General features: G+C 43.2%; 1 protein-coding gene across 1 annotated transcript in view; it reads left to right on the top strand.

The window, feature by feature from the left end:
* The first annotated feature begins 13,592 nt into the window (after positions 1-13,592).
* Positions 13,593-18,540, top strand: part of PIGR (polymeric immunoglobulin receptor) — a 31,048-nt gene continuing 26,100 nt past the window's right edge. The window contains exon 1 of the mRNA XM_069074771.1: positions 13,593-13,738. The gene's annotated coding sequence lies outside the window, so the exon portion shown is untranslated. The remainder of the gene's footprint in view (positions 13,739-18,540) is intronic.

The following is an 18,540-nucleotide window of genomic DNA, read 5'->3' as shown; positions in this document are numbered from 1 at the left end:
TGGAAGGAAGGAAGGAAGGAAGGAAGGAAGGAAGGAAGGAAGGAAGGAAGGAAGGAAGGAGAGAAGGAAGGAAGGAAGGAAGGAAGGAAGGAAGGAAGGAAGGAAAGGAGGAAGGGAGGGAGGGAGGGAGAAGGAAGAAAGGAGGGAGGAAGAGAGGAACTTCATTGTCCAATTGGAACTGGTCAGTTGGGTTCCCAGTGGGGTAGCCAGTACTACTCACAGGTTGCTGCTTGTCCTTCAGCCCTTCCTCACTTAAATCCAATTCACTTGAAAGTCAAGACATCATATTTTTGATGCTGATGGGGATGGAATCTGAACCCCCAAAAAGAAAAGACCATGTCTTTGGGATCTGGGACCCAAAAAGGAAAAGCCCCTGGACTTTCCCATGTGGCTCAGGTTCCTGGCATTCACCTGGGGCAATCAGCTGTTCCCTGTTAATTAACTGCCCTTTTATTATCTGTGCCTGGTCCCATCCTAGACTGTCCCTCCCTTAATTCCATCTAGACCCCTCCTCTGTTCCCACAGTGTTCTGTATAAAAGGTCCATCTCGCCTCCGAAAGTGCTCAGATTCCTTAGGAATCTGGCCAATATAATTTTTAGAATCATGCCCACCTTCTATTGGTGTTCTAATAAACCTTGTCTTTGGGTGAAAGAAAGCTTGGTTTAAAATTATTTGGGCAGGACCTACTATTTCAGGGACTTAGCACTCCTAAAGCTCAACAATGCCATGGTTCTCTTTGAGAATGAAGGAGAAACAACAACCTGGCATGTAATAATTGCTTAATAAATTATCTATTTATAAATCTCTCTCTCTTTCTCTCTCTCTCTTTCTCTCTCTCTGTCTCTCTGTCTCTCTCTTCTCTCTCTCTTTCTCTCTCTTTCTCTCTCTATTTCTCTTTCTCTCTCTTTCTCTCTCTGTCTCTCTTCTCTCTCTCTTTCTCTCTGTCTCTCTCTCTGTCTCTCTCTGTCTCTCTCTCTCTGTCTCTCTCTCTCCCTCTCTCTACTCTATTTCCTAATAATTAGGAGCTATCTAAAGTAGGATGAGCTGCCAAGAGAAGTACTAAGCTTCCCTTCTTTTTGTGTGCCACAGAGAACAGAGAACTTTGAGGGGGAGAAGGAAACAGGCATGGTGGAAAAGACTGGAGAGCCGGAAATAGAAGAGAGTAAGAAGAGCCAAGGCCAACTGTGCTTCATTCTCTCCTTCCTCTTCTTCTGGCTCTCTGTACTGTCTCCATGCTGCCATGTGGGTGCCTTCCTTTTCTCTATTTTTTAATCTCTATTTTATGTGTTATTTCCCACCATTGAAATATAAGCTCCTTGAGGGTAGGGACTGTTTCTTTTTTGTTTTGCTTATATTTATATTCCCAATGCTTAGCCCAGTGCCTGACACAGAATGTATTCTAAATACATGCTTGTTGAGTACTTGATGACTATTCTACAGATGAAGAACCTGAGATATCGTGTGCGTGTGTGTGTGTGTGTGTGTGTGTGTGTGTGTGTGTGTGTGTGTGTGAATCCTGGGTCAAAGTCTAAAGGGTTTTTTTTCCCCTTTGATCTCATCTTTTTTTCAGCTGACCCAATGACCCAGATCAGTGTAGTGGGTATTCTCCCTCCCAGGCCAACCCAGTTGTTCTAGAGGCAGGAGCATAATGCCATGTCCCACCCTGAGAGTTGGAGGCAGGTGGGGTGGAGCTTCCCACCAACCACGGAAGACAATGATGTGCTTCCCAACATGGACATACAGTAGCTGCCATAAGCACCAGGGTTGATGAGTGACTAACCTTGGATCAGAATATTTCTCTTGATCTCCTGATCCTAGTGGAGACTTCTATCTGGATTGCAATTATTGAATGGATTAAGTCCTGCTTACTCATACCTCAGGAACCTTTCTTTCCCTTTGCATATGTATAATTTCTGCCAAGGCATAAATTCTCTTGTCAGGGAACAAAGTGTCAAACAAAGGTCTCTCTTTTCCCCTGGTGTTGCAATCCCAAGGCTTCCTTCATAGACAGCCCTGGGATTTTCAGACAAGAAGCCAATCCAGACCCACAAGAAATCTTTCCTGGATTTAACTTGGCTGTCTTTGCCATTAGAAGAATGGCCTGGGGTCCAGAGACTACTCCCACATAACTCCAGTCACATGGAGGATATAAAAATCATGCTGTGACCTTTGATTCAACTCAAGAGAGTGTGTACTAATAATAATAACTGCTATTTATGATGCATTTTAAGGTTTGCAAAGGGCTTTGCATGGGCTATCTCATTTGATCCTTATAACAACCCTGGAAGTTGATGCTATTAATATTCTCACTTTACAGATGAGGAAACTGAGACTGAGCCTGGGGAGGTGAATGCTATTATTATCCCCATTTTACAGATGAAGACATTTAGGCTGAGTGGTTAAGTGACTTACCAGGGTCACACAGGTGGTGAATGTCTAAGAAAGGATTTGAACTGAGGCCTCCCCTATGGCAAGTCCAGTGTTCTACCCATTGGACCACTAAATTGCCAGGGCAACAGTGGCTTGCCTCAGGCTGGTGACCAGAAGAATTTGCCCCCCTACTAGCCTGCTGTAGCAGAGCAATTGTTTGTTGGGAAATGGGAAGGAACATAGGCTGGTGTTCTAAAACAGAGGCAATCACAAAGGGGAGGAGTAGGGAGGGACTTCTTTTTCAGCACTTATGGTCCATATGAATCTAAGGTTAAGGACAAAGCCAAGACCAGGAACAAGGAAATGCCTCAAGTTCTTTGTAAGACCCCAGAGACTGGTAGGACCGGGCTGGGCACTTGTCACTTAACACCCCTTCTGTTTACTTTGGGTGTCAATTGTAAGGTGGCTTCCTCTTTCCTATCCCAGTTTAAGGATGAGGTGGGGGAAGGGGGAGAAGGACATGTGTTGGGTTTGGGTTATGGACTTTAGTTGGGGTGGCCCAAATGCAGCTGGGGACACCTTTACCCCACTTGACCCTGATGAATGGATCTGGAAATGAATGGGGGCACGGCCACGTTAGGACTTTTAGACTACATTTTTCTAGTGTAAGAGACAATTGACCAAATGAAACCTCAGCACCTCAGCTTGTCCTCTTGCATTTCTAGTTTGGCTTCACTGGGTGGGCGTGGAAGAGGGTTGTCAGCCAACTTTTCAACTCAAGCTTGAAAAGGAGACTCGTTGAGGTCAGGGGGTTCTGGCTTTGAATGAGGTATTTTATATACAGCAGGAACAAAAATCTGTGGAGATGCTCCTGAAGTGTTCCCTAGGAGACTGAGGTTTTCAACCAATGGTTAGAGAGAATTTATTAAGTGCATACTTACTATGCAAAGCAAAGCAGGTACAAATACAAGCAAACGAGACAGTCCCTGTCCTCAAGGAACTTACATTCTAATGAGGGAAGACCATAGCTATAGGGGAGCTAGAAAGGAGGATGGCTTGGAGAGTGGGGCATGGTTTAGAGAGGGCTGGGAAATAAGGTGGAGACCTTTATCCTGGCAAGAAAAGGCAAAAGCTTTTTGATCAGAGCTCCAAGGATGGGGTCCAAGTTTTTGGTGGGGATGATATTCAGAGAGCAGGCAGCATGGTTTTGAGATGGTCAGAAAGTAGCATAAGGGTATAGTGTAGAAAAGAGTTCTAGATTTGAACTCGTAAGACCTAGGCTTGAATCCTGGTTCTGACACTATCTAGGTGACCATGGGTAAGTTTCATAAGCCTCAATTACTTTCTCTGTAAAATGGGGAGAGAATCTTAGAGCTGAAAAGGGCTCTAGAGATGATGTGTATCCTAACCCATGTCTGATGAGGAATTCCTTCTACAACATTGACAAAAAGGGGTCATTCAGTTCTTACTTAAAGATCCCTGGTCCTGGGGAACTCCCTACCCTAGAATCATTGATTCTACTTTATGATAGTCCTAACTGTGGCTTATACATATAATAAGCACAGAATAAGTACCTATGAACTGACCTGAACTGAATTGAATTAGAATCAGTTTACCCATATTTCAGAAGCTAGGTAGTACAGTGATAGAGTACTGGGCCTGTGTGAGGAAGACATCATGAGTTCAAATCTAGCCTCAGACACTAACTAGCTATGTGACCCTGGGCAAGTCACTGAACCTCCATTTGCCAACAGTTCCTCAACAGTAAAATGGGAACACACTAGAGAAAGAATGGCAAACCACTTCAGTATCTTTGCCAAGAAAATTCCATGGACAAAGTCCATGGGCTCATGTAGAGTTGGACACGACTGAATGACTTCACAACAACAAGAGGAAAGGATTAGACAATGAAGGACTTAATGTGTTAGTTTCTCATTTCTGCATCTGCCCCAAATCATGGGAAAAGGAGAAGGAAATCACCCAGTTCTGAGAAATCAGATCAAATTTGGAGAGTTCCAGATGGCCCTCTCTAAGCTAAATCAACTAAGTCAATAAGAGCCAGATGGGCCCTATCTTTCCGAGCGGGGAAGCTTGTTGGCAAAGTGGATAGAGCACAAGGCCTAGAGTCAGGAAGATCTGAGTTCAAATCTGGACTCAGACACTTACTAGCTGCATGACCTCAGGCAAGTCACTTTAACCTCTTTCCTGAGCTATAAAATGGAGATGATAATAGCATCTCCCTCCCAGGGCTGTTTTGAGGATAAAATGAGATGATATTTAACAAGTGCTTTGCAAACCTTGAAGCACTATGAAGTTCTAGTCATAGTCATCATCATTACTGTCATTATTAACTGTGTTTCCAAATAAAGTTCACATACTTGAGAGTGGCAGGAGGACAAGCCCCTTGACAGCTGGTCCCTCCTGTGCCCTTGCCCTTGCCCAAATGAGCCAGAGACATTTGCTGGATAAATCCTCTGTACTCATTTATAGGGGGGGGGGGGAACCATGATGGTTCTCACAAGCAACATCAGCTGGGGAATCCAAAGTTCTAGGTTCTCATCCCAACTCTTCACAAACTTGCTATTTCTTGGGCAAGTTCCTGGGTCTCAAATGACTGTGAAATAAGGCATTTGATTAGATGGAAGGTCCCTTCCAATCCCATGATTGATGTTTTTATAATAGATAAATCCCGAACACTAGTAGGACTAGGAGTCTCCTTGTCATTTCAGGTGTTTTATTTACATGCATGTGTGTATGTGTATATGTACATGTATGTCTATGTGTGCATGTGTGTGACTATTTCATTGCCTGCCTATACATATGTGCACATGTGCATACATTTACATATGCCTTGTGTAGATATATGCATGTGTATATATACCCATGTATGGGTTTGCATGCGTGCATGTATGGATATACATGTGTGTATATGTGTATGTATGTATTGTGTGTGTGCCTGTATATGCATTATGTGTGTATATATGTATGTATGGGGGCAGTTCTGTGGCACAGTGGATAGAGTACTGGGTCTGGAGTCAGGAAAACCTGGATTCAAATCCAGTCTCAGACATTTTACTAGCTGTGTGACCTTGGGCAGGTCACTTAACCTTTTTTGCCTCCGTTTCCTCATCTGTAAAATGAGCTGGAGGAGGAAATGGCAAATCGCTTCAATATCTTTGCCAAGAAAACCCCAAATGGAGACACAAAGAATCAGACATGACTGAAAAATGACTGAACAAAAAAGAACACATATATGTGTATATATATGTACATATAGTTGTTTATACAAACACACACACATACATATATTCAGTACTATTACTACCAACACAAACCAGGAGCTTACTTCTAAGTCCAATCAATCAGCACTTTTTTTTTTTTATTATAGCCAGACCCTAGGTTAGGGTGAGATGAAGACAAAAAGGTCCTCACGGTGCTTACATTATTTTGAAGAGACAACATTTATACTTAAAGTACAATAAAATATAAACAAAATCAATACACAGTGATTTTTGTGGGGGAGGGGAGGAAGGAGGCTGAGAGCACCAGCAGCTGGGGGGAGGTCAGGAGAGGCTTCTTTTAGGCTGAGTTTTAAAGGAAGTTGTTATTTCTCAGAGGTGGAGGTGAAACTCCCTGGGCCCCTGCCCACGTGAGCCCAGAAGTGAAAGTGAATGCTAGGCAGGCCAACTAGCCAGTGCAAATGTACCAGAAGGCAGAAGGGATGTTTTGTGGCAGTGAATAATTCTCTGCAAGGCCAGTGTGGAAATACTAAACAGTCAGCTCTCCATTATCTACCTGATAGAAAGTTGCTGATGGCAGTGAATAAAACAGTCAGTATCATTCTTGGCTTTGGAACACACTGATAGGAACATTTTTGAGCTGGAAGGCACCTTAGAGGTCATTTAGCCAACAGCCCAGAGAGGTTAATTGACTTTTCCATAGTCACACAAGAATAACCAAGCTTCTCTGACTCGAATTCCGCACTCTCTCAACATGGCCTCCCATTCTTTTAGCACTTGAAGATTTACAAAGCACTCTATGTACATTCAGCTCTGTTTTAATTCTCACAACAAACATTATGAAATGGATTCTGCGGCTTTTTATTAATTATATCCATTATACTCACTCAGGTTCAGAGAGGTTTCATGAATATTCCATGGTCACACAGCTAGTTAACATCCCAGGCATACTCTGTGGTTGCTTTGCACTGGTATCCATCAGACTTTTTTTTTTGGAGAGGTGAAGGTGGGGCAATTGGGGTTAACTGACTTGCCCAAGGTCGCACGGCTAGTTTTGTGTTAAATGTCTGAGGCCGGATTTGAACTCAGGTCCTCCTGACTCCAGGGCTGGTGCTCTATTCACTGTGCCATCTAGCCGCCCCCCCCCCCCCTTTTTTAATGTGGCTGATGTTAAAATGAGCTAGCATGACCCAGCTGATGACAGTTCATGAGTCCTAGAAAAGTGCTAAATGGGAAAGGAAAGGAAAACCAGCCTGGGATTAAACATTGAGGAGAACCTACTGGGGAAAATGGGCTGCAAAAAGACTATTGAGAATGGGTTATATGTAGAGGTGAACACTACCCCTCTGGGTCAGTGGAGCTCCATGGTCTTAGCCAGGAGTGGGGAACCTGCAGCCTCAAGGGCACATGTGGCCTTCTAGGTCCTTGGGTGCAACTTTTGATTGAGTCCAAGTTTTTCTAAACAAATCCTTTTCTTAAGGGGATCTGTTCTGTGAAGTTTGGATTCAATCAAAGAGCTGAACTTGAGGACCTAGAAGGCTACATGTGGCCTTGAGGCTGCAAGTTCCCCACCCCTGGAGCAGTTTATATGCCTATGGACATCCTTTCATATACACACAGGTGTGATAGGCAATAGGTGCCTGTAGATTTTGAAGTCTCTGTTTTTCTTCTTTCTGGTGACTAGATTATTTCAGCTGGCAAGAGTACCATGTTAAGATAGATGGGTTAATTTCTCACCAATGACCTGGACCTAGAAAAATCTTCAAGTTCTATCTAGTTCAGCCCATTCCTATCTCAGTCAAGCAGCCTGAAACCTAGAAAAGTTAAGGAACCTGCCCAAGGTCACATAAGGAGTAAGTGCATTCATTCATTTGACATTTAGCTGTTTTATTTGTCTGACTCTTTGTGACCCATTCGTGGTTTTCTTGGCCAACATACTGGAGTAGTTTGCCATTTCCTTCTTCAGCTCCTTTTACAGATGCGGAAACTGAGGCAAATAGGATTAAGTGACTTGTTCAGAGTTAGTTACTCGGCAAATCAGCTGGTTAAGTGTTTGTGGCTGGATTTAAATTCAGGAAGATAAGTCTTCTGACTCCAGGTCTGGTGTCACCTAGCTGCCCCTTCATTCATTTAACAAACATTTAATAAGCACCCACTTTATCCTAGGTATTGGGGATGAAAAGACAAAACAAAGTAGTCCCTGCCCTCTGGGGGTTTATATTCTATGCTAGAGCCAAGATTTGAACAACCTCAGGCATTCTGAATCCAAATCTAGGTTTCCTCTGACACACACTAGCTGTTTGACCCTGGGTAAGTCACTTAATTTCTCAACGATCCAGATAACTCTCTAAGGCTGTAAGTTTCAGAGCATGTGCCAGTTTGCATTGGTAGAGAGAGTTTTCTCATCAGGAGCTCCCCCCATTGATGAAATGGCAGGTAAACTGATGATAGTTTCTACTGGCAGTTTCTACTGGCATAGTACTCTACAATTTGCAAAGCACATTAACTTTTAACATTCACTAGAAAGATAGCTCAGCAGAAGAAAAAGATCACACAGCTAGTCAGAAGCAAAGCCTGGGCTTAAATGCAGGATCCAGACTCCTCCTCAGTCCCCTGCCCACTTCACTGTGTGCTATCTCAGCCCAGAGGGTAGAGAATGAGTGGAGGAGGGGGGGTCATACTAGACTTTAACATAACTGGTAAGAAACAAAAAACAAAAAAGCAACAACAGCAACAAAAAGGAAAATACATGCTTTGTAGATAGACAGAGCACTGTCCTTGGAATCAGGAAGACCTAGGTTCCAGTCCCATCTCTGACACACGATAGCTGTGTGACCACAAACATATCACTTCATCTCAGTGCTCCAAGCATCTCTCTGAATCATAATGGATTGAATGAATTCATTCATTCATCAGCATTGATGGAAGGAGTTTCTATCTTGGAAACTCCCTTCACTCATGAAATCATAGGCCTGACTGACCAGAAAAAAATAACCCAGCACAAAGGGTTGTATACAAGCAAAAGACCTTGCAAATGTGAAAGTCTTAGATCATGTCAGTTATCACAAATATTATTCTCACACCACAGGGTATCTTCAGTGTATTACAATCATAGATATAGAACTAGAAAAATTCTCGAAGGCCAACTAGTACAACTCTCTTGTTCTATGAGGAAGGGAACTGAGGTCCAGGGAGGATAAGTAATTTGTTCAAGGTCATGCATCCAAGTTGAGATCTGAACCCAGGTCCTCTGACTCCAGAATCAGTACTGCGACACTTTTGAGTTCAAGTTAGAAAGTGCCTGAATCTGGAAGACAAGAGACTTGGCTTCTGAGTCTCCTCCTGCCACTCACCAGTCATGTAACTTTAGACAAATCACTTTTCCATGGATCAGTTTTCTTTTCTGTCAAATGGGATACTTACTACCAGATAGGAGCTAGAATCTGACTTTCCTTCTCTGTACATGGATAGGACTTGTTTGAATCACTTTAAAGATCTGAGGTGTCTTTGTGGATATTAGAGGAGAGGAATTTATAATGGGAAATTGTCCTTAATACTTTTGCTATGGTATGCACATTTTTCTCTTGGGGGGAGGGGCAGGAAAGCTAGAAATGAAGGAGTGCACAGATAAACAGTCAATGATTACTGAGGAATGTGTAGGTGGAATACTAGCTGCTGGTAGTCATTTCAAATTTATCCCGAGTGTTGTGTGGATTTTTGAGATCAATAGGCCAAAGTCCAGGGCACTGGACCAGCATGAGGATGGGTGGTGGTGGTGGTGGTGGTATGGCTACTAGGGGGAGAAGACAGCATAATTCCTAGGCAGGGGGATGGATGGGATAGGAATGTGAGTCTGAAAGTCAGGACAGAAGTCTTTGACCAGACTCAGGGAGGAGGACCATGGTCTTCTCAGGCTAGAAGAGATTTTGGAATTTTATGACATCCATGTATCAGCCTGGGCATTCAATGATTTTCACTGACATCCTAAAATTCCTTGTTCCCCACTGTATTATTTATAGATCATTTTTTTCTTACTGAATACATTTCTAGTAGTAAGGGGGCAAGACACCCCCTACCTAGGGCAGGTAGCTAGGAGGTTCAGTACTTCAGGGAAGCTGAGTGCTTTGGCCTGCTCCTGGGGCTCTTTTTCTTCTTAATCACTAATTTAACAACTAGCATACATTTCCAAGGACTGATAGCTAACTGATGCTTGTCTTTCCAGAGAGATTACAAGCTCCCATAGGGCAGAAATTGTGTCTTAGTTTGCTTTGGGATCCCTCCCAGCATCTGGCAAAGGGCCAGGAGTAGGTGTTCAGTGTTGTTGTTGTTATTGATGTTGAAGTTTGTTCTTTGTTCTTGAAGAGGACCATGGCATCAGGAAGATGATGCCATGACTCGCAAGTGAATTGGATTTAAGTGAGGGAGCCATCTAAGTCCAGTGACAAGATACAGATCAGGACAACTGGAGATGGCCCCCAGGTGCTCAATATTATTCTTACAGAAGGAATCCCTACTTGACATACCTTAAGGAGCTTTTGTGAGAATTGAATGAGATGAAAAACATCATTCTTCTATCTTGTCCTTTTCTAATCAACTCTGCTGAGTATTATATCACTAGATACATTATATCTAGTGAGTATTCTAGGACACGGGAATCAGTATTAGAGGTATTAGGTTTGAATCTGGGTTCTGCTACTTCCCACGTGATAATAAATAAATCACTGAACATCTCCAATTTTCAGCTTCTGCTTCTGTAAAATGTTCTGGCTTTGTCATCTTATAAGTCCTCGTTGCTCTGGACTTGATTTTTGGACTTAGCCTGCATGGTTCTAGAGAGCAGAATTAGAAATGATAAATACAAGTTGCAGAAGGTAGATATCAACCTTTATTATATGAATAAACTTTCTAACAAGTAGAGGTTTCTAACCACAGAATTGGCTGATTCATAAGGTTTCCTATCATTGGAGGGTGCTGAGGAGACTTCCCCAAGTCTTAGGCCCTGCTGACTGGGGATCAGCTCCTTCTTGGAATCACAAAATGGCTTCCTTCTACCACTCTCAGAGGCACCACTGGTCTTGTAACTCCAGTTGGCAGTTTGGAGCCTCTAGATGGCTTCGCCTCTGAGCCTGCTTGGTTGCTTGGGTTGGAGAACTGTCACAACTAATTCCAAATCATGGTTTCTCTCCTTTCTCACTGCTCTTGGTGTCTATAATCTCTTTCCCTTACCCCTGTCATCCCACTCTCCAGATTTCAAGAGTGTTCTCTTAGGGTTGTATTGTGTCTGTCCTACGTTCTCGAGGAGGAGCATGGCATCAGGGAGATGATGACATGACTTGCCATTGCCATTGATTTGAGTGAAGGAGGACTTACTTACAAGGGAAAAGAAGAATATGCAGAAATATCAAGAAAGGGATTGAAAGTCATTGAGAGTCTTTCCTTGAGGTCTGAAGTATGAAGAAAGTTTTGAAAGTGTGAAGTGTTAGGAATACATACATACATACATACATACACACAGACACACAGAGACATGTGTGTACACATATAAAGTATGTATCTATATCTATCTGTGTGTCTGTCCGTCTATCTATCTATCTATCTATCTATCTATCTATCTCTATCCATCCATATATCTATCTATCCATCTATCTATCTATCTATCTATCTATCTATCTATCTATCTATCTATCTATCCATCTATCTATCTATCTATCCATCTATCCATCCGTCTATCTATCTATCTATCCATCTATCTATCATAGCTAACATTTATATAGGGACTACTATGTGTCTGGCCAGTACTGTGCTAAGCACTTTACAGTTATTGTTATTTGATCCTCAAAATAACCCTATGATATAAGTGCTATTATTTTTACCATTTTACAGATAAGGAAACTGAGGCAAACAGAGGTTAAGTGACTTGCCCAGAGTCATCTATCTATCTATCCATCTGTCTACCTACCTGTCCATCTGTGTATCTGTCTACCTACATATGTATCTATCTGTGTAAGTATACACACATGCATATACATAGCACTCTATCCATACAAAGTTTACAAAGCATTATAGATATAATATATACATGTGACATGTATATACAACTTTGGTACTACACTACATACAAAAATATAACATAATGCTTTATAAAGCACTTATAGAGCACTGAAAAGTTATATTATAAATATAATCATATAAGTATATGACATGTAGTATTTTATAGATAATATTGTGCTTTGTAACTTTTAAAGTGCTGTATAATATTATATATATAAAATACTGTGCTTTGTAAACTTTAAGGTGCTATATAATATTTTATACAATATATTAGTGCTTTGCAAACTTTATAGTGTTATGTAAATGTCATCTGTTATATAGTTGATTATCCTCCTTTTACAGATAACAAAACTGAGACCCAGAGAGGGGAGTTAACTTGTCTCAGGCAGTAACGTGCAGTCTGGGCTCTCTGAATTCAATTGTGATATGGGTTCTGCTAAGCCATCTTCTTTTCCATCCACAAGAAGAAACTAGGCCCCAGGGAGGGGAAGCTGCACTGTTCCAGGCACACCATTAGCTGTGGCTGGGCCCAAAATAGGATCCAGGACTCTGCCTGCCTGGTTGTTCCCTCCAGCTTCACTTCTCCTTTCTTTCTTCCCCTTCAGGGGCTAAGTCTCTGGGTCAGTGTTAGGTTAGGAATCTTGAGTCAGCCTTGTATGGGTGGGCTCTGTGGGTTTCAGGGGGTGAAGAACACGTGTGTGTGTATGTGTGTGTGTGATGTGTGTGTGGTGCTGGATGTACATAGTTGTGCCTACCAGTATGGGGTGGGGGAAAGATGAGCCTAAGACCAATTTGGGGTCGCTTACATCGAGACAATTTCAATATGGAAAAATCCCTAGAAGAATGTACTTAGATGAAGTAAGCAGGAGGGCTGGGGATACCATCTCTAGAACTTCAAGTTGGCCTAAGCTTAACTATGGGGAGGGTCCCAGAGCCCAGCAAAGACTCTAGAATTAGCAGTGTATAGGAGGGAACTTGAACCCTTTTTACTCCAGGGGTGGAGGGTGGGGAGCAGCTGGGACATGATGCTCTGGAAGTCCTGCCTGACGGTCTGACAGAAACAAAGGAGTGATTTAAGGCTAGAAGGAATCTCAGAGGCCATCTTTTCCACCCCCTCCCCCAATTTTATAGATGATGAAACTGGACCTCAGAGACATTAAGTGACTTGACCAACGTTATGCAGGAAGTAAACTTCGGAGGTGGAATTTGAACCCCGATCCTGTGATTTAAGTGAGTATTCTTCTACCAGCTGGAGGTCTGGAGTGAGTTTCCATCAGAATCAGACCCTGGAACCCTTATTGTTGCTGATTGGGGTGGGGGATAGGGAGGTCACTGGAGCTGGGTGGGTTGAGGCTAAGAAATCCAGTCCTAGCAGAGGATTTGGGTACAGGTGGAAAGAATTGGGTGTTGGAGCAGATGCACTCGGAGGTCCCTTTCAATTTGGATTCTGTGCCTTCCTCGTGGTGTTGTTGTGAGGAAGGAACTTTGCAAAGTACTGTGGAGACATGAGTTATCATCAATTATTGTTTCTATCTGGGTGACCTTGGGACATAACCTAAGCCTCAGTTTTGCTTTTGGTAAAATAGAGATGATAACATTTCTATTACCCACCTTTCAGGTTTCTTGTGGAACAAGTGCTTTGCAAGGCTAATCATTCTTATTATCCTTTTTATTTTCAAGCAACCCAGCAGTTAGCTTGACTCTGTGTGTGTGTGTGTGTGTGGACTGTCCTGTAGATACAAATTACAGTCAATCTGATTCCCGATCAATAGGGCTTCCCCAAAGCTAAAAGGAAGTGAATAGATGGGATCATTTGGAGAAGCCAAAAGGAAAAAGACCAGGGAATTGGCGGGAGTCACGTGCTGTTGGCTGGCCAGTGTGCCCATGGGAGGGTGTCTCTTTAAGAGCCCAAGACAGGTGTGGGTCCAGGCTTTAGATGGTTTCAGTTTTGGCAGCATCCAGTGCCCTGCTGGCAGCCTCTGGGGGAGGCAGGGACAATACCTACGGAGTTCAGGGAGCCGGAATGGTAACGGGGCAGTGCCCTTGAAGGTGAAAACAGAGAAGAGAAGAGACAAGAGTGAGTTCAACTTCTCTGGGATCTCCTAGAACAGGGCACCAGCTAGACCAGGATTCTTAGGAATAGGGGGCTGAGAAACTGGCAGGTCTGGTGGAAGGGAATGGGCAGTGTCAACCCCCCAAAGAGTGGGAGTGGGCTGGGGGGAGCATGTGTGAGGGTAGCCCAGGTGGCAAAAATCTGTGAGGGGGACTCAGGGAGGGCAAGTGCCAGTCTCCACCCCCGCCCCAATCCTCTATCTCTTAATGGAGGAGGGCAGCAGGTAGCGGAGGACAATGGGTGCTCAGCATTTCTCTGCGATTTCAGAAGATTCTATATTCTATTTTGGTGGTTATCAAGGTGCACTTGTGATATACTTATGTTTCCTCCCCAAGACCCCAGCATAGTGTATATACTACTCCCTTCCCCCTTTTCTGCATCTATGACATTCCACCCAATTAGAAATCCCAACCTTGTTCCACCATTCCTGATAGCCACCAGGACACAAGCATTTTGATGTAATGAAAAGAATCAGTAATAATAGTCTTAAAGTCAAAAGACCTAGGTTCAAGTCTCCATGCTGCAACTTACCAGCTGTGTACCCTGGGACAAGTTGTTTTATTCCTCTGAGCCTTGGTTTCTTTATCTGTAAAATGAGAAAAATAATATTTACACCACCTGACCCCAAAGTATTGTGACAATCAAACAATATGATGTCAGCTGAGTGCTTTGTTAACTTAAAGCACAATGTGAACATAAGCTATCATCATATAGAGATAGAGTGTAGTGAGAAGAACTCAGTTTGGAGTCTAAAGGTCTGAGTTCAAATCCCAGCTTTGCTTTGTTGCTGTTGTTGTTCAGCCCTTTCTCAGTCATGTCCAATTCTCCGTGACCCCATTTGGGGTTTTCTTGGCAAAGATACTGGAGTGATTTGCTATCTCCTTCTCCAGCTCATTTTACCAATGAGGAAACTGAGGCAAACAGAGTTAAGTGACTAGGTGTGGGTCACACAGCTAGTAAGTTTCTGAGGCCGAATTTGAACTTACTAGTTATGTGATATTGGGAAAGTACCTTAACCCATCTGAGCTTCTTTCATCATTTGCAAAATGGAGAGAATAATACCCCATTCTCAGCTTCATAGAAGTGTGAGGATCAAATGAGACAATAGTGTAATATCTGCCATACCTTGAATCACTTAAGCAAGGTCTTACAGAGTGGTCCAAAGGAATAGCTCTCAGGTTGGAGGACATGGCTTCGTACCTGGCCTCTGACTCTTGGTACCAGTGTGACCTTGGCTAAGTTATTTAACCTTCTTTGTTTCTTTCTTTGTAAGTGAGCAGCTTGAGCTAGATGACCTCTGAGGCCCCTTCTAACTGGGATCTTTGATTGTAGCAGTATTCTCTGCCACCCCCATATGGATGGAGAAATTCCGGTCTGGAGAGTGCCAGGTCTCAGGTCACACTGCAAGGAGAAACAGTACTATCTTCTAAATGGCCGTTGGCATTTCTAGACCATTTGACAATTTATTGGGTCTCTGGGCTTTACCACTCAGGAGTAGGTCATTTTGTTTTGTTTTTTAGTTTTTCTGAGGGTCAGAGGCATCCCCTCTGTAGAGGAAGGTAGGATTTACTGCTTCTCTCCCAGAGAGCATAAGGTCCTTGAGGATAGAGACTTTTCTGTTTGGGTCTTTGCATCCTCACTGACCAGCACAGTGCTTGGCACATAGTAATTCCTTTTTTTTTTTAAGTGTGTTGAATTGAATTAAATTGAAATTATTGACCACATCATACCCTTCCCCACCAAGGGGCACAGAGGGCAAATTCCTTCTCACACATGGCTCTCCTTGGGGTCCCAGGGGGCATAATAGCTGAGCCACATCCAACCCCACCACTGCTACTACATGTGAAGAAGCAAGGCATGAGGCCAGAAGGGGATGAGCAAGAACCAGCCCAATCTGGGGCTTTGAAAGGCCACTGTGAGCGAGGGAGAAGGAAGAGAGAGAGCTAGGTTCCAGCAAGTAAAAAAGGGAGCCAGGGAGAAAGAAGAGGAAAGAAAGTGGCCGCACTGCCCAGGTCAGATTGCATCTGGCCAGTCCCTTTGCTTCCAGACATCTGGTTTGTTTTGGGTGTGTTTTTTCAGAGCCATAGCTGTTTCTAGTCTGGCCTAAATTGCTCAGACCTCAGCTTGCACAAACCTTTTACAGGTCACTGTACAGACAAGGGAAGTTCTGGGTTCCCCCAACCCTGGAGGGGGACTTCTCACAGGCATGCCTAGAGGCACGTATCAGGGAAGGAGGAAGGAATGGGGGAAGTCTACATCAAGTATAACTGAGAGTTCTCCCCTCCATTCTTCAAAGCTTCCTCCTCCTCCTCCTCCTCCTTCTCCTTCTCCTCTCTGGAAATAAAAAACAGTGGAAAGAACAGTGGCAAAAGATCTAGGATCTAATATTTGCCCCCCGAACCACCCCTTCCCCCCAACCAGCTGTATGTAACCTGGGCTGTATTTCTTAATATCCATCTGTAAAGTGGCAATGATAATGCCTTATCTGCTTTAATTAAGTGGCTGAACCAGCTGTTCACTTTAGCACTTTGAACTATTTAGTGGCTGAATCTCTGCATCCTCTGCCATTGGGGAAAGGTTGCTCTGCTAGGGTCTACCGTTAGTAAAACCAACACTAAGGTGGGGCAATTGGGGATTGTTCCTAGAGCACTAATATTTGAGAGAGGGTACTTCCTTCCCCTTGCTGGTCCTCTGGTCAATTGTTCCTATGACTTTGCAGTTGGTCCTGTTGCTGTCTCAAAACTTCCAAGGCCTGCCTTTTCCTACCACTGTAGCCACTGCTTACTATCTCTCCATGTCTGCCTCCTCCTATAATTTTGGGAGGGGGGTGTCAAGGGTCAGGAGCCAGGTGTTGCTAAGCTGTGTGATGGAAATCTGAGTCCAGATTTCTGGGGAAATGGGCTACCCCCTCTTCTGTCACAAAACACCTGACCAAAGATGTATCATGTAGCTTCTGGACCTAGGAACCTGTACCGTGCCTTTGTAATAGTTATATAGGAATGTTTTACCTAAGGTCGGCTCCCAAGGCCTCCTTGGACTTCAGGTGACTACCTTCCAGCCCACATTTAAGTGAAATAGCACTGTGTTCAGAATTCCTAGTTATAACTCTGATCATCGGGCACCTTTTGAATGCTTAAGGAGGTGGTAAGTCAAATCAAGTTATCGTAATAGCAACCCCCTAATGTCCTTCCTCTTTTTGGGGTGCTGCTCTGAGGGAGCCAGATACTGAGTCTCTCTAGTTTCTCAGATCTTCCAAATCAGAAGCATGAGATTTGTGAGCTGGAAATGACTTCACCCCTATACCTAGTCCAATCCACATAAGAAAGGGATCTCCATCATGACATACCCAACAGGTTGCTGGCCATCCAGAGTCTGCCTGAGGATTTCCAAAGAGAGGAGTCTGCCCCCTTCAGACATAGCCCATAGCTCTAATGACTTGGGAGTTTTTTCTGATGTCAAGCCTAAATCTGAATCTTTGCCATTTCCACTGGTTGTTCCTGATTATAGCCTCTGGAACCAAATAAAATAGGGCTCATCCCTTTTCTATATGCCAACCTTTCAGGTACATTGACAGTTATTATGTCCCCCATGAAAGTTCTCTCCTCTGAGCTAAGAAACCACCAATTCCTTCTACTCATTGTCATAACACATAGACTCAAGGCCCTTCAATCTAGTTAGACCCTTCTGAATTTCCTCCAGCTTATTAATGTCCATCTTAAATTATGACACCCCAAACTGAACAAAATATTACAGATAACAGCTAATAAGTTAAACATGGGTAACATGGCAATCTCCTCCTTATTGCCGAAAGTGATGCCTCTCTTAATTTAGCCCAAGAACACATTGGCTGTCACTGATTCCTATTGAGCTTGCAATCCTCTAAAACCCCCAGGTCTTTTTCAGAACAACTGCTTCCTAATCAACTCTCCCCTAGGCTGCACATGTGAAGTTGAGCTTTTTAAAAACTCAAAGACTTTGTATTTGTCCCTTTTGAATTTCATCTTATTCAATTCAGCCCAATCTCTAGTCTGTCAATATCTTTTTAGAACCTGATTTGGTCATCCAGTGTGTTAACTATCCCTCCTAGCTTTGGATCACCTCTATGTCATATAAATCCATGCCTTTATCTAAGAGAGTGGTTACAATTTATTGTCCTTGAGAAGCAACTGGGGTAGAGTGGAGTGAGCTTTAGACTAATAAACAGTAGGCCTGGCTTCTAATCCCTGCTCTGCTACTTATATTTAAATATTAGAGTTGGAGAAGACCTTAGACGTTGCCTAGATTTTATGGAAACTGATGTCCAGAGAGGCTAAATGAATGATCAAACCAGGTCTTCCAACTCTAAATATAGCCCACTTTCCTTTGAACCACATTGCTACTTGAAAGACCCTGATCAAGTCATTTAAATTTTGTGGACTTCAATATCTTTATCTATATAAACCAAAGAACCATTAAACTCCCAGGTGGCACATTGGATAAAATGCTGAGCTTTGAGTCAGGAAGAGCTGTGTTCAAATCCAGCTGTAGACACTTAGTGGCTGTGTGATCTTGGGCAATTCATTTAACCTCTGTCTGACTCAGTTTCCTCAACTACAAAAATGGGGATAATAATAGCACCTATATCCCAAATTGTCGTGAGATAATATTTGTAAAGTTAGTACAGTTGCCTGGCAAACAGTAAGTGCTGCATAATTGCTTATTTCTTTCCCTCCTCCTGGGCTAGGCACTGAGGATATAAGTATAAATGATAACAATAATAGGCATTT

Source organism: Petaurus breviceps, unplaced genomic scaffold (genome assembly GCF_028583685.1).
Source record: "Petaurus breviceps papuanus isolate PSGF00001 unplaced genomic scaffold, PetGlider_PUasm1.0 90895, whole genome shotgun sequence".
NCBI lineage: Eukaryota > Metazoa > Chordata > Mammalia > Diprotodontia > Petauridae > Petaurus > Petaurus breviceps.
Note: the sequence above shows the minus strand (reverse complement) of the source record. Positions and strands in the feature narration are given on the sequence as shown.